Raw genomic sequence first — 16,950 nt, forward strand, 5'->3', positions numbered from 1 at the left:
ACGTGTCTAACCACTAGAAAATTCCATCCAGCCTGGATGTAGAAAGCGTTTATATACCACTATGTCACAGTTACTTGACGATCTGTTAAAGCGCCAGCGGAAGATCTCTCCATTGAAGCAACAGTGGCCTGGGGTTGAATGGCTGATCTTTCCCCAATGTCCCTATCAATGGCATGATAAAAATCGAATGTTTGCCAGCTGTTGCCTGTAAGGAGGACGGCTTAAACAGTGAATACATGAAGGTATATAACTTATCTCTCAGGACAGTGTGGAAACATTTTTTTGCATTTTTTAAGCTTTCCAAAAAATCTATGACATACTATTTCTTCAAGTAAATTACTTTTCCCAGGTACGGGAAATATATATAATAAAAGTAAATACATATTTTAACGAGGTTACAAATAACGGTCTCCCTCGCTGCACGTATCACCCACACTACATACAGTCCCTCCATCACCATCACAAATCCACAGAAATCTTACCTGATTTAATGTTTAAATCCTTGCACTTACATGTTCATGTGTCCTGGTCATGCATTGTGGCCATTCCTAGTCCATGGACCAGACATGATATTGGTACCATGTGAGGTGGAAAAACCTAACTAACATGTTATAGGGTCAGTAGAAGTCAATTAAGACATGATAGCCTTCTTGCAATGGTAGCTTTATCTCAAATTTTGATAAAATAAAAAAATCACCTTATAAAGCGTTGCGTAAATTACAAAAAACAAGAGAAACGTCAATGTATCGTGGATTCTTAGTTTATAATATAATAAAACCAATTTAAAAGAGTGCTTGGATTGTTTATGAAGCAAGAAAAATTTAGCAGTCCACATGTATTGGATATTCAACAGACGTGTATATTTACATTTCACATTTACAAGGTCTTCAGGTGGGTTGAGAACAGTTTATCAACAGTTTAAATTGTAATTCGTCAACCTTATCACATGTTTGCAAGGTGTTTTTAAGTATATTCTGCAGGCAATATCCTGTGTAGACCGATAAACCTATAGAATTCCGGTGTTCCCAAGCTGTGTACTTCTTTTTTTCGCTCCCGTTATTACGAGGTACTTAAGGTAAATTAGCCCTGGTAAGTAAACGTTCGTGTCATTTCTTTACCTGTCACCAAGAAGGCTAAAAACTACAATGACAGGGCAAACCTCTTTCATCAGAAGTTTTGACTTTTCCATCAAGAATACTGGTAATTTAAAGTTCCCCCAAGTGCTAAGATTAAGGGCTAAATTATTTCTGAATACACTTCGTAGAGTGTAAATATATACTTTGAAGTTGAAGTTTGAAAAAGGAAAAAAAAACACCAAGTGTATCTCAGACAATATTTTTTTTTCAATTTTTACAACATAGTAAGTGGTCTTTTCTAACTATATTGTAAACAGTGATGTCATATAAGGAGTTTACCACTTGATTAATGCAGACTGCTAAACTACTACATAAAAATGCAGAGACATACGTGTATAGAGCCATAAATGCATTGAGCGGATCCCGAAGCAAATTATTTCTTTGTAATTGTTATATCATTCGTTTTTGAAGACACATCCATGCAGATGGAGCAGATGAGTGTCATTCATTGTTTTTGACGATAACTGTGAATCCCTGATATCGAGAGAAGACAGGATTCGTGGATCATTCTTCGACGAGCGTTGGACATCAGGTAGCAGGAGTTGAACATGAACAAGTTTCAAAAATGTAACATGACTCAGTCGCATTTTCAGCATGACAAAGACTTGACTGTACTATACAAAGACGCTTGTGATTAATCTGTAACTATCACTTCAACAAAATTTTCTAGGAACACACCAACTACTTCCAGGACGTTTCACCCGAAACGTGTTTTGATCGATCTCAACACATTAGCTCTTTAGAGATGAGGTTGAGCGCACACTACCCCAACGGTAAGGCAGACAAATATGTGTCAAGGATTATCATGCAGGTGCAGTTTTGTAATGGACGAAAACATCTCCTATCCACTTTGCTTAGGTAGGTGTAGACAGCAACATGCTTACAACAGCGACACAAACACTTGACCAAAGAATCTTTGCCCTACACAAGACGGACATCGATCCGGCAGTCGTGCATTAGAGGGAGTGAGTAAGTACTCAAGGTTTAACGTTGTACTTTACAATTTTCCACGGATGATTGCTTGGAGTTTAACGTCCTGCTGAACAATTTTTCAGTCATATGACGAGGACGGAATCCCTAGGGTGTATGAAACGCGCCTCCTTTCGGGACAAGTAAACCCCCCCCCCCCCCCCCCCACCGCCGGGCCATCATACTGATACGAGAGAACTAGTCGCTGCACTACCCCCTTAATCATTCATTTATTTCTTCAGAGATAGTGCAGGGGAGGAACAAAAGGAGACTATATAGGAGTTAATGATAACATTCAGTAAAAAGCCCTTCTAAATCAAAAAGGGCAAATTTAACATCAAGTTCAAGGATTAACCACTCTATTTTGTTTTTGGGATAAGAAGAGAAATCTTCTCCTCTCCAGACAGCTTGACTTTGCAACGGACCAATGACTGCCAACACACAGGGTTCCGTAACTGAAATCCCCATGCAATTGTTATGAGCGCAGAGGTCAACGGTTCTAATGACGAACACCAACTTCCATTTTTGAGGGTCTTCAGATGTGCCTTGTATTTCATGATCAATGGGAACACCCATTATCCCGTAAATCCTGCGAATTACACAAATTCATCATTGATTATGTTTCTGTTAAACACACCAAAGTCAAAGTATCACATGTTTGTTGTACTTATCATTAAAAAGGTTGACTGTTATATGAGGGTGTGCAAGTGTTAGCGGTCATGGCAAGACACACTTAATTGTTAACACAACTACGACAAAATGCCCTAAAATGTTACAAAACATAAACCTAATGTCTTCTGTCTTTTTCTGGCTTCAAAGAAAATGGCTTACCAATCTCCCATCCCAGAGAGCGCTAAAATGTCATCTTTAATCATCAAATCGGCCATTACGTTTGAGAAGAATAGCTTGAATTAGTAGAATTTAGAAAATATTTCTAAAGGTGAACACCCTGATCCTCAGTGGACTGGGGTTTCAAATAGCCATGTTGTTGTATGACTGTTAGCAATATATGATTTAGAACATTGAACAATAAGTACTTTTATTAAACAGGATCTAACCCATGCAAAGCTACACCTCTGTAAGGGCTATCATATCCAAACATGAACTAAAGACATATATCAACTTTAAAATAGTAAGGAGATTTGACCACCCGGGGTACTACTATTATGTGGAATGTATGGCCTTGACCCATGGGCTGCAACCTTCTCACAAACTGCCTTATTTCAGCTAACTGTATACAGTTTGCACCCGACCATCAGCCCAAATGCCAAGAAAAGCAGTGGTTTTCTCATAAAACCAATTTTACTGTCTGCGATGAACACGAAATTCAAAAAATCTCACAAATTGAACATTTTTATTCAGATGCACCAAGAAAAAAAGGCATAAGTTGGCAGTAATTCCCATGTGTCTAATATGACGTAAAATGTACGCTCTCGGTATCGAAACCGAAAGCGAGATAGTCGGATCAAGCTTTGAAGATTGAAGCTTTACAGCATGATGGAGTTCGTTGAATACAGCTCATATGCAAAATTATAGCTTTCAAGTATGTCCCATATTCGTGTAGTAAGGCTCCAAACTTTCAACTTTCGGGCCAAATTTCCCAAGGCACAGCGTGTTTGTTTACAAACGACCAGTCCCCGACCACTACCGATGATAGATTCGAATTCATACGGAAATGTAGCCTTGTGGTCATGCAGAATAGCTGCCAATCAAAGTGCCGGTAGACCAGAAAGGCGATAATTTTCCTCTGAGTTATGATGAGTGCCTAAGTTACTTTTATTTCGTCTTACTTGTATTTGAAAACTATTCGTAAACGGGTAATAAGGCAAGACTATCTCATAATCTAGCAGTGCGTTCCAGAACGTGTAAAGCAGGGCGTTGGTCGACCTTCGATCGTAATCAACTGGGTACAACTCGACGCAGACGACCAGCGCAAAGCGCTTATGTTAACAAGTTACGATCATGAGCAACTGACGGCGTCTGCTTAGATTCACTTTTGGTGCGCGTAGGTCGGCTACGACTGGCGGCCACCATCAGCAGATACTTAGCAGTGTGACCTGTTCATGTACACAGTGCTTTCTTGTCCTTTTCTTCCAACTTTTCTCTTTATCCAGTGAAAGGAAAGGCAACTTTTATAATGTGTTCTAATTGTAGCCATCTCCCTCGCTACACACCCCGTGCACATGATATCCGTTCTCTGTGACTTGTAAGAGATGTCGCACAAGCACGAGTTAAGCCCCCAAACATCGAGGAGCTTATTTTCTGCTTCATCCTGCCACTCGGTGGTCGCCATTTTTATAGTGTAACCTGTGCATGTGATGTACCACGTGGTGCATCATATGACGCATAACTGATAGCAACTTTGACCAACTGGACGCAAGCACGCGTAGATCGACGGAACTGGGTACAACTGGACGCCTCGAGTCGCACAAAAGTAAAACATGCTCAACTCAGAGCAAATGCTATGTCAGCAGTTGTCGGTGATCGCAAGAGCGCATTGGTCGACTAAAACCTGCGTCTGATCGTATGCTCTTAGTTGCTTCCAGTTGCTCTTAGTTGCTTTGGGTCGCCAAAACCCCAACTGCTCCCAGTCGCAAGGTCGATCTTCGCCCGATATCTCTCGTGAGTGACAGGTTTTAGGCTCCGCCCAGACATGGAAGTTAAGGCGATCGGGAAATTCCGTTGTCAAGACAGGTAGACATGAAGGGTCATGAAGGGTGTAGACAAACGCGTCCAGGTGTCGTTACATATGAATGGCCAGATCTCTAAACTGCGACAGTATTTGGTTGAAAAGACAACTTGAACAAATCCAAATAAACGTTTCAAAACAACTCAGGGAAATTAATATTTTTCCCAACTTATCTAACTACCTAACTTAAAACAAGTGAGCACATCTGGATTTCAGCCAAGACTGTGCAAGCTGTTTTTGATGTAAAACTTAACAGAACTCTCTCCAAAGTCTCTATTTCAACAACGATTATTCTACACGAATTTAATTCATTGTATCATTCATAGCCTCCCACAGTTAGGTCTGAACCTAATATGATAGGTTTACTTCATCGTTTAGATCAATTTAGCAACGTGCAAGCGGCTACCAAATTCCTAACGAATCAAAACGCCAAACACCTTTTCTTTATCGATCAAAAAAACATCGCCATCCAGTCCGGATGAAGTGATCGTATTCGTAGTTGATCGGAACTAATTCGGACAAGTGTAATCGCTCGTGTATGTCAAACTAGTTTAGCTTGATGTAATAGGAATACTTTATAAACATTGTATTTAGTATAAAATCGTAAAATGGCAGCCTGCTCCAGTCACATTGAATATCCTTTTTTCCCTTTAGGTCACTATGGTGTGAGGAAAATCACTACACCACAAATGCAACCGTCTGAAAACTTCTTGAGCATGCAGTTATCCATTATTTATTTAAATACAAGTCCCCTTTTATTGTTTGAATGAGTGAGTGGGAGCTTGTGGTTTAACCTTGTACAATTTTTCAGTCATATGACGACGAAGTGCCTCCTTGTTGCAGGACGGCTTCCCACCGCTCTTTTATCTAGTGCTGCTTCACTGAGACGCCTTACCGAAGGCAAGCAAGACGTCCCGCTCGAGCCTTTAAAATGATACGGGTCAACCAGCCGTTGCACTCTCCCCTTCACGCTGAACGCCAATTGAGGAAGTTCCAACTACCTCTTTTAAGGTCTTAGGTGTGACTCGACCCAGGATTGACCCTGGATCTACCGCCTTACTGTTTGAATGTGATCGTATGTTAAATGCGATGACAGTGCAACATTCTGAGTAATTCTAGACCTGTGACGTCTAATAAATTGCAAATAACATCACTGCACTCTTTTTTTGCCTTATTCTGCTTATGTTGCAAGTGGCGTGCAAATTGCTACTTGTTATTCATTTACATGAGTGAGTGAGTGCTTGGGGTTTAACGTCGTACTCAACAATTTTTCAGTTATATGACGACGAAGGAATCATCAGGGTGCATGCACGTGTAATGTGCCTCCTTGTTGCAGGACGGATTTCCACCGCTCTTTTATTTAGTGCTGCATCACTGAGATGACTTACCGAAAGCAAGTAAGCCGCCCCGCCCTGCCATTACACTGATACGGGTCAACCAGTCGTTGCACTATCCCCTTCATGCTGAACGCCAAGCGAGGAAGTTACAACTTCCTCTTTTAAAGTCTTAGGTGTGACTCGACCAAGGATTGATCCTGGATCTACCGGTCCCGAAGTGGACGCTCTACCAACTGTGCTATCCGGGCCGGTCATGAACAATTGGAATAAAACTCTGACTAAGGTAAACTGAATAGAGACCGGATGTCAGCTGTTACGTGTGGCCAATAGCCAGCTGTCATATTGATGTCGCTGTTCTGGTTTTACTTTCTATGCTGTACGTCTTTTATTATATTCAGAAGTGTAATAAAAGTTATGCTAGGCGTAATCCGATTTTTTAAAGACGTACAGCACAGAGGGATAAAAAAGACCACTGACAACAATGTGATAGCTGATCTCTCGATTTAATGTTTCTCAGCTGTCCGACAAAGGCCAGCCGTCGCCTTCTAACTTTGAACGTCTTTTTCAATTTGTAAACAGAGCTGTTTCAAAGCACTGAATACGAGCACCTGTCTTCCACGTTTATCATGCAGGACAGTTCTTATCCGACTAGTACTTGGAGAAATATTCTCAGTCAGTCCGAAAGTGCGTCATATGTGATAGCAAATTAGTTTTTTGCATTGTTTTCCTTCTACAAGCACGTGTAGTATCCCTGGATAAATGCTTGATAAAAATATTTTCTTGCGGTTTATTGATCATAGCATATGCACACCGACGTGTAAATATTAGCACCTTAACCTGCATTGCTTTAATGTCATCATATGATGGCTGTCACACTGTCGTCGCTGTTCTGGTTTTACTCTCCGTGCCGTTCGTCTTTAACTGTATTGCATGTCTTTGTATTGGAAAAAATGTCGTTAGTACATTGTAAAAGGCTACGATATAGAGGTAGTATTACTTAGCAAATTACCGTTGAAATCCGATCACTTATTACTAAATCTACTTTAAGAACTAACAACGTACGCAAATATTTGCACCACGCCTTCTGGCAGAATTAGATCAAAAAGAACACGTATTAAAGGCGATTTTAACCAAAGTGCCACTGTCAGTGCCAACACATTACATAAGCATGACAGTTTGGAGGATGGCTATGTTTATTGATTCGTGATGAATTAGGTCGCCACCTAGGATATATGAACAGCTGCAATCAAAGCCCAACAGAGATACATATATCATTATCGGAAATTCATATACTAACATGGTATAGGATTTGTATATAATTACAGTGAAAGTGTGATGGTTGGCGAATGGTCACACCTAACCGGTGAAATATGGCCTATTTTCATTTTCTTCCGTTAGGGTTGCGGATTTCACTCATTTGCCTAGATCATTTATTCCGTCCTCTCACCATCATTCAACACGGTTGACAACTACTCTATGCATGGTTTCGTCCTAGTTTCGTCCCTTTATATATCTTCTTAGTTCTTTGGTGGGTTGTGTTATACGTCGTTTTGTGTATTCAAGTTGCAACTGACATATCCATCTGGACCTCTCCGCAATTACGGGAACCAAAGTGTATAAACCATGGATCTGACATATCCATCTGGGTCCCTCCACAATTACGTGTAGCAAGGTGTAAAAACCATGGATCTGACATATCCGTCTAGATCCCTCCACGATTACGGGTAGCAAATTGTATAAACCATGGATCTGACATATCCTTCTGGATCCCTCCACAATTATGGGCAGCAAATTAATCATAATCAGGATACGGGCTTTTTATTTATTCTATTTTAATTCTTGCTTTTGGAGTTATGAACACGCGGGGCATGGACAAAGAAGTTAAACTATAACATTTTGCGGCCATATCTTGACCGCATTCAACAGGCACCAGACTGCTCATTTGGTCTTTCCCATGACTGGCCATGGCAATTTCATTATCAGTGTAAACTAAATGGTGTTTGGCAGGAATCAATATCTATTGAACATTTTTTGTGGTTAAACTCTACGTCTCCAGCTGCACAAAGGGTTCCAGGTTGTCTTAATCACACTTTGGTGCTGTCTCATAAAATGGAAGATGTGGGAATGTTTCATAAAACTATTGAAGTTAATGAAATTCCCTCAGATCACAGTTTTTCCATAAGTCCATCTTAGCACGATTCTTAACATAATTCCATACACTTCATAAGTATACCATTATACTGCTTAAAGAAAACGTTTTGCTTAAGCAAAAGAGCTTAAAACGTTTCGAGAAACTGGGTTTTAGTATTTCTCTTCTACAGAAATTTCCAGTTAAAAGTCTTGTTTTGTTTTTATCGGCCACTTGAAAAGCAAGATTTCGGACATCAGAGTGGACCATCCACACATTTTTTTCTACGACAAATACGCAGTTAACTAGATCTTGTTCTACTCAAGGCAGGAAAACGGCAACGTATGCAAAAGAAAGGAGAATGTGTCAACAAGACACAAGACCTTTCGCAAACGTGTGGTATGCACGTCTGTACACTTATGTTTAACGTCCTTTTTCAACGAACTGCCAAAAGTCGTTTGGTGTGTGTACGAATACTGTGTTTTCTTGTGGCAAGATGAGTACATGCCGCCAGTAAATGTATGCGTCCTATCACAGCCGTCAACCAGTAAGGACGTCTCAGTATTTCAATAATCCCCAAAAAGAACGTATAACACAAATCACAAAATAAAAGTGGTTCTTATGAAAGAAATAAGAATGTATATAAAGGGCGAAAAATAGGACGGAATCGTGCAAGAGAAGCAGTCAACAGTTTTCAATAATGTTGGAAATACGCAAGGTATGCTTTATTCGACTGAATGAAATCAGTATTCTAATCGTGTACCATGCTAGAATATCAGTTGTAGACAGCAAAATGTGTGTCTCAGTTGCGCTTTGATTACAATATTATGACCAACACCCCAGCAGCTTTGAAAGCAAGTGAAGAAAATCAAATGGTACTGAAAACACCTTGAAAATGAATTATTAATTATATTTTATTGGGGTTTTTGTCGATGTACTGATGAATATTTCACTTATACCACGGCGGCCAGCATTATGGTGTAGGAAACTAGGCAGAATCTATGTGTCCAAACAAACGTTCGTATTTTGGCTGTCAACCAAGATGGACGTACCAGGTCGGTCGTGGCAAGGCCAATTCAGAACACGGCGTACAAGCTACCAAAGTACTAAGAAAGACGTTGTTGGAAAGATGTTGTTGGAAAGTACTGATAAACTCATCTGTTTGAGAAGGACTTTTTTAAATAGTTTCTCCAGAGTATAGATCTTTATGGAACACGTTGATATTGCGGCAAATGTGATATCAAGCTTCTGTACAAGAGCCTGATACTAATTCTTGCAGAGAATTCTTAAGGTCATCAAGTACCTTCCGCACGGTAGGATCCTCCAGAACTTGCGCGGCTATCACATGAACATTAGTACTGATATGGTGCATAGCACACACAACCTTCTTTTTAACTAGCTCAAGCTAAGTGTCAAGGACTAAAGGTTCAAGACCCGTTTTCAAAACAAAAACTCACATAAAACATCAGTTCCTAGACAAGTATGCAAAAATACTGTACACAGTATAGATAGTAAATAAAGCTGGTGATCCAAAGGAGAAAACAGTGGTCAGTTTTTATTTACGAACGTTAGATTGTCGACTTTCCTGGCATGTAATCTAATTCAAAATTCAGAATCGTCGACTGTGGATAATTTCCTGGTAAAATACATATACGAGTATATAGGTATCGGGCTTTTAACTGTTCATAAAAGCATCAGGTTGCTCTAGTATCATTAGAAAATTTTCATAACTCGTACAACTCACTTCCCCCATATGGAAGATCCCATGCACTGTCCGATTATTAGGCACGTGTATGCACAATGATTTATTGTCAGTCCAGGTGCTTAATTAAATAACAATAAAGTACGCACCATAGTGACTTTCTTTTTGTTTAACACCTGGTGTCATATGTTCAAGAAATAAGGATTTAAAAGTACCTGCTGTTGAAAGAAATTTCAACCAAAATAGACTCAAAGTCTTCAGAGCAAGGTAAAAAATATCGTCAAAGTAATCTACCCTTAAACGATAGAACGGTTCCGTTGTCTTCCTTCCGTCGCGTGTCCTTGTAATAGTATTACCATACCAATTTACATAACTTAATTATTCTTTAACTTATTTATTTTCCTTTTATTTAAATGGTGTTTTACGTCGTATACTCACGACTATTTCACTTTGACCGTGTCGGCCAGCATTATAGTGGGAGAACACTGGGCAGAGCCCATGGGAAACCCACGACCATCCGCAGATTGCGGCATGACCTTCTCAAATACAACAGTATGGGAACACAGTTAAAGATTTACATCGACTGCATTAATTGGGGCTTCTGAGGCATTGCGTCGCGCTGGCACACTAACCACTTCGGTCCTCAACTGTTGTTTAACGCGTAGACCTGAGATATGTTTCATTCATTCCAGCTTACCTTTCAGAACTACAGATCCGTACTCCGCAAGATTCTGATTTCGAAAAAAATTAGATTAATCATTTGAACTAAACGTATAATATATGGTAATATTTGTTCTGCAAAACTCACAGATTAGCGATATTACCGTGGAATAAGAACAATTACGTGTAAACTGGTTTCAAGGAGTGGGGGGACAGGGTTGGTGGGATGATACCTCAAATTCTGCGTAGCCTCAGTGCTTAACTTTCATGAGAAACCGAGTTGACTACTACTTGAATGCAACCAGAGAATTTATCTAACCTTAGTAAGTGTCGATACACGAGTTTGTCATTTAAAATAACAAAAAATACAAATAAAACTTGGGATAGACAGCGGAAAGTCAGGTCACAGTGTGACGTCAAATATATGTGAACGGATATTCTGTCAGCTTACCTGAGTTAAGGTCCGCCTGTATAGGCCCCGACTGAGGTAAACTGACAAGTGGCGGTTGACGGGAGACCGTGTTCCACCGGTTGCGTGTGGCTGTTTGACACGCGTTTGACACGCTATCGTCGCTGCTCTGGTTTTACTTTCTATACTTTTTCTATGTACAGGCTTTAATTATTATCTACAACAGAGGCTGCAAGAATTGTGTGATCCCATCCTCGTCGCCAAGATATAAACGATAAAGCCAGGTCAACAACAGAATTTATGTCTTCCATAGGTTTATTATGTAGATCCGGGACAGCAATTTCCTGCGAGGCATAAAAGTTTTCTATAGCAGCAAAAGGCTAGTAGATTGGTACAAAAACAAAGAAAGAAAGAAAAAAAGTTACTTCCTTTTAAAAACTGCTACTTGTATGCAACCAAAATGCTGGCCCGCCGTCGTATAAGTGAAATATTTTTGAGTACGGCGTAAAACACCAATCAAATAAATAAATACATAAATAAATTACAGCATTAAAAAAACACACACAAGAAAAACAGTTGTCAGTCGAAATAACGGTCTAAACCCAATAACCTTACTGAAAACTGACGACAGCAGGAGCTCATCGTCAACATGTGAGAGTATATGAATATACAGAAATCATTAAACTTTAATGTCATCGTTGTTGTTCAAATGTCCTATTTACAACGTTAAGAAACATTCTTCGCGCAGATACAAATTTTAGCAATGTCACAATTTCATTTTCGTGTGAATTAATTTATATTATTAATCAATGTTTACTTGTAAGAACCTAATGAACAGCGATAAAAATAAAGCTCTGAAGATATGGATTTACAAAGTCACGTGACTTACCCAGACAGCATGGTCCCAAAACCAACAGCTTGTTCTCACGATCACAATGCATACCATTCTCTGACACTTACGTCTGATGATTACTGAACATGCTGGTCTGGTCCATACATCATTAGTCACACCGAAAATTTGCCTTAATCGGCGAAATATTTCCCTCTGCTGGTGTTTACACAGTATATTACACGGAAGACAATGCGCGCACTCTGCTTGACAAAGAGAAATCACTCTCACGACACAAACATCAAAAAGGACAATACTGGGAAGTGCAAGTCACTCTCCTTACACCTCTAATGTCTTATTCTAAAGACCAATGAGGTCTTATTCGTCATTTGAGATCTGTTTGAATTATATAATTATTTCAAATGGAGTTTTACGCCGTACTAAAGAATATTTCACTGATACGACCATCAGTATGTTGGGAGGAAACCAGACACAGTCCGAGGGAATCCCACGAGCATCCCCACGCTGCTGAAAGACATTCCCCTCTGTAGCACTTGTATGAAAGTTGTGCTTCGTGCAAAACGTAACACGACGAGGACTGTTCACTTAGGTTTACTAGGACAAGTCGTTCACAAACTTGTACAATGTCAGTTATATGAATAAACCACGTGTTACACTACCCTTTCGTCAGGAACATGTAACACCACAAGCTGTGTACGTGGATATGTTGGAAATTTATTTTCTTGCAAGAACAAAATGAAATCAGAACACTTTCCCAATTCATAATGTTAAACCCCATAAGCTCAGGTTCGATGGCAAGAACCCATTTCCATTGCTAGCATCACTGAACTGTTTTACCCGATTCTGATTAAGTCGTGGTGGGATGGGAGAGATGGTGAAGGAGCAACTATATTGGGGAAGTTGTTGATATTTACGTGTTGATTTCCACGTGCATTCTGACGTCATTTATTTCCCACGGTCACGTGCTTTTATTGAACTTTAACTGGTTTAAATTGAATGGGAAGATGTTCATTTAAAAAAAACTTAAATCAGACGTTTATCACTCTACTTTCTAGCACGTGTCACTGTCATTTATCAGATTTCTGGGCTGTTTCAGTCGCGATTCATACTTGTTTGAAGTATCGCTAACACAGAATACCCGTGTAGTTCAAGAGTGAAAATATAAACAACTTACTGCAGTGTATTCGGGTTTCAAATAATAGAAATATAAACAGTTCACATCACTGTTGCTGGAACGGAACATCCGGGTAATCCAATAATGAAAATATAGGCAGTTCACTACAAACTATCCAGGTATCCCTGGAATGAAAATATAGACATTTTACTGTACTATTAGTGTACCAGAATATGCCTCCTGTAATGCCGCCTGTAATTGACAGGCGTCTGAATTCCAGTTGATAAGGTGTGGCCTTCAAGTAAGCCGACACAGATACAAGGCGTCAGGTCAACAGGGTGATATGTGTACCGAACAACAACCGTAACACGTGTATGTGTGTGAGCGTACCGTTGGAACTGAATGCGCTTACATCTCCCGAAAAGAGCAGTACTTCCAGTGCATATATGACCACAGTCTGTATTTCTTCGGACAATGGTGAGAACTGGGTTACCCTGATACGACGTTATTTCGGCAGATGGATATTAGTCGTTTTGTTGTAGTTGTAGATATGGATGTTGGAGCCTCCATCAGACATCGGCCACGGGGATTGGTGCACTTACATAGTACATCTCCGACGTACTATGTAAGATGCAAGAAGTTCAACTAGCACAAGAGGGAGGAAGCAACTGACATAAGACCTGAGAATTTTGGATATTTCGCGGTGTTGGCTTTCTGAAAGTGAGCTATAATTGTTTGAAAAGCTGTATGTTTTTGTGTCCAGTTATTTGCATTTGTTTGGAGGTACATTATGATTGCTTCTGGGCGAGTCGCTTTCTGGCCATGCAGACTTACAGTGGTGTTTAATTCAGGTTGACTCAGTTTATTTTCATTTAGATCAAATTAGTGTTGTATACCATTTCCCGTAGGTTGTATGTTTCACGAGTACTGTGCCTGCAGTGGGCGCATGCGTTGCTGGTGCAATTTTACATAATCTGCGAGGTGAAAGTTCAGCTGTGTAATCAGCACCGGATTCTCCTTCTAGAGGTGAAAGTTCAGCTGTGTAATCAGCACCGGATTCTCCTACTAGAGGTGAAAGTTCAGGTGTGTAATCAGCACCGGATTCTCCTACTAGAGGTGAAAGTTCAGCTGTGTAATCAGCACGGATTCTCCTACTAGAGGTGAAAGTTCAGCTGTGTAATCAGCACCGGATTCTCCTACTAGAGGTGAAAGTTCAGCTGTGTAATCAGCACCGGATTCTCCTACTTGTACATATTGTTCACTCAAATTAGTGTATCCCCTTCTCCGCGATTGTCTATGGTAACAAACTCTCCGATTTTCAGTCGTTCCAGCATGATTTTGTCCAGAAATGCAGACAAAATCACGTAGGAAAAAAATCAACGTCTTCCGTTTGAATCTTTTGAATGGCTGATTTTTATGAATGAACTTCTGTGAGCCAATCAAGTAGATCTCTCATCAGTGTTAGCAAAAGGTGGGATACGACATTTATCCCACCCCTTTATCCATGCCCTGAGACACATTTATGGGATAAATGTATCTACTCCATTATGCAAATTACATAACTTGCTGTTATTTGTAGAAATGGATGGGGCCTCAGTGGCCTCAGTGGTTAGCGCGCTAGCGCAGCGTGATGCCCCAGCAGTCTGTCACCATGCGGTCTCTTGAGTTCAAGCCCAGCTCATCCTGGCTTCATTTCAGGGCCGTACGTGGGAAGGTATGTCAGCAACCTGCGGATGGTCGAGGGTTTCCCCCGGGCTCTGCCGGGTTTCCACCCACCATAATGCTGGCCGCCGTCGTATAAGTGAAATATTCTTGAGTACTACGTAAAACACCATCAAATAGATAAATAAATAAATGTAGAAATGAGTACCCCGTCTTAAATAATTCCTTACGCCCAGTGCCCAGTTATTGAAAATGTATTAGCTAATATTCGTATTAAGTATATTTTATATTTCAATTTTAGGCCAAACCAGCAGCCACCGTAGTTCTCCAAAGCAAAATTACAATAGCAATTTTAGATCATATTTAATATAATTCTACACATTTTTTTTAAAATTAAGTACAAAATTGAAGACTTTGGTTAAAGTTAAATCTGGTATGAAGTCTTGAACCAATTTCGAATAATCGATCCCAGAAGAGCATATATGCCAAATATGATGCTTCATTCTACTCAAAAAAATGCGATTCCATGAAAGTATAAAAGTGTACTAAGTCCGATGCCTGTGACCATAGATACAGACTTGAACTCCCTCACTTCATGCGCGATGGCTATTTTTTATGGGCTCAGTAGGTCACCAGTATAACTCAGGATCTGGAGGAGGATACCTAAAATATTATGGGAGTGCTCTGTATGAATCCGAGACAATTTACCCTTTTTCGAGACCTAGGACTTATCTATTTTAAAAGCATGGAAGGAAAAATCGTCACGTTTCTAAATGCCTCCGACAGCGTTGAATAGACATGTACAAGTGTATACTTGTATGTGCATGTATGCGCGCCTTTGCAATAGTCCTGGGGGCCTCCGTGGCTCAGTCGGTTAGCGCGCTAGCGCAGCGCAATGACCCAGGAGCCTCTCACCAATGCGGTCGCTGTGGAGTTCAAGTCCAGCTCATGCTGGCTTCCTCTCCGGTCGTAAGTGGGAAGGTCTGCCAGCAACCTGCGGATGGTCGTGGGTTTCCCCCGGGCTGTGCCCGGTTTTCCACCCACCATTAATGCTGGCTGCCGTCGTATAAGTGAAATATTCTTGAGAACGGCGTAAAACACCAATCAAATAAATAAATAAATAAAATTGCAATAGTCCTAAACACGTTTTGCCAGGTAGCTGACACAGACCTTTATGGCAGCGAAACTCCATTGGTGACTTTGTGATTTGTGGCCACCATATGTGGTCTTGAGTAGCGCATGTGTCCGCCTCACTTCCTCCATATACCCCTATCTCTGCTTTTGTGAAGTGTTAGCAAAAACACAGACCTGATAGAATACAAATCTGTAGAAAGTGAGCGTTAGGAGACGTTGAGTCCGCTATCAGGCCACAGGAAAATATTTAACTGTAAGAGCCTCTGTGTCTAATGGTTGGCATGTCAGAGCAGTGGAATGCCCAAGGGAGCTTCTCGTCATTGCGATCACGGCGAGTTCTAGTCCAGCTAATGCTAGCTTCCTTTCCGGTTCGCATGTGGGAAGATCTGCAGCAAACTGCAGATGGTCGTGGGTTCTCTCAGGCTCTGCCTGTTTCCTCTCACAATAACGCCCCGTCTCCCGTCGTATGAGAGAAATAATTTAAGCACGGCGTTAAAACAACCAATCAAATAAATAAATGCTTTGGTTGTAACTTTCCACTAAGGACGGAATCTCGGTGGTATGATCTCTGAACTAGAGTTGTGATAAACGTTGTATAGGAAAGGTATATAAATATAAAACTTATCACCCATGTTGCTTGATAAGTTCTATATTTATATACCTCTCCTATACAACGTTTATCACAACTCTAGTTCAGGGAAACGGGGACAATACGCAACGTAAAACATTTGAGAGCAGCAAAAGCACCAGTACGTAATAAGAATTACAGCACAAGGTTAAGGTCTTTAACTAGATAACTACCAGGTTGGTCTTTTTGTCGCAAGAGGTCGAGGAGCCATCGAGGGGAAAAATGACGGTCAAGACTGGGTGATCATCTCGTCTGGACACTGCAACCAAAGCCGTTAACTGGCCTACATAATGGTTTCATTGCTTGACAAGAGTCAATACACGTGCGACAGTTTACGCGTACATGGATATGCTTGTAAAACTGTTCATTAGCTATAAGAAATCGAAGAAAGTTTAGGAAGCATTTTGATAAAAGATTGAGGTATAGAGCGAATACGTGTATAACTGGATGCATTTCTTTGAAACCCCCATGGGCGGAGTGGTGAGATGCCAGCACGGCGCAAATTCTTTTCGATCGTGGGTGGGAATGTTAG

This window comes from Liolophura sinensis, chromosome 3, assembly GCF_032854445.1.
Source record: "Liolophura sinensis isolate JHLJ2023 chromosome 3, CUHK_Ljap_v2, whole genome shotgun sequence".
NCBI lineage: Eukaryota > Metazoa > Mollusca > Polyplacophora > Chitonida > Chitonidae > Liolophura > Liolophura sinensis.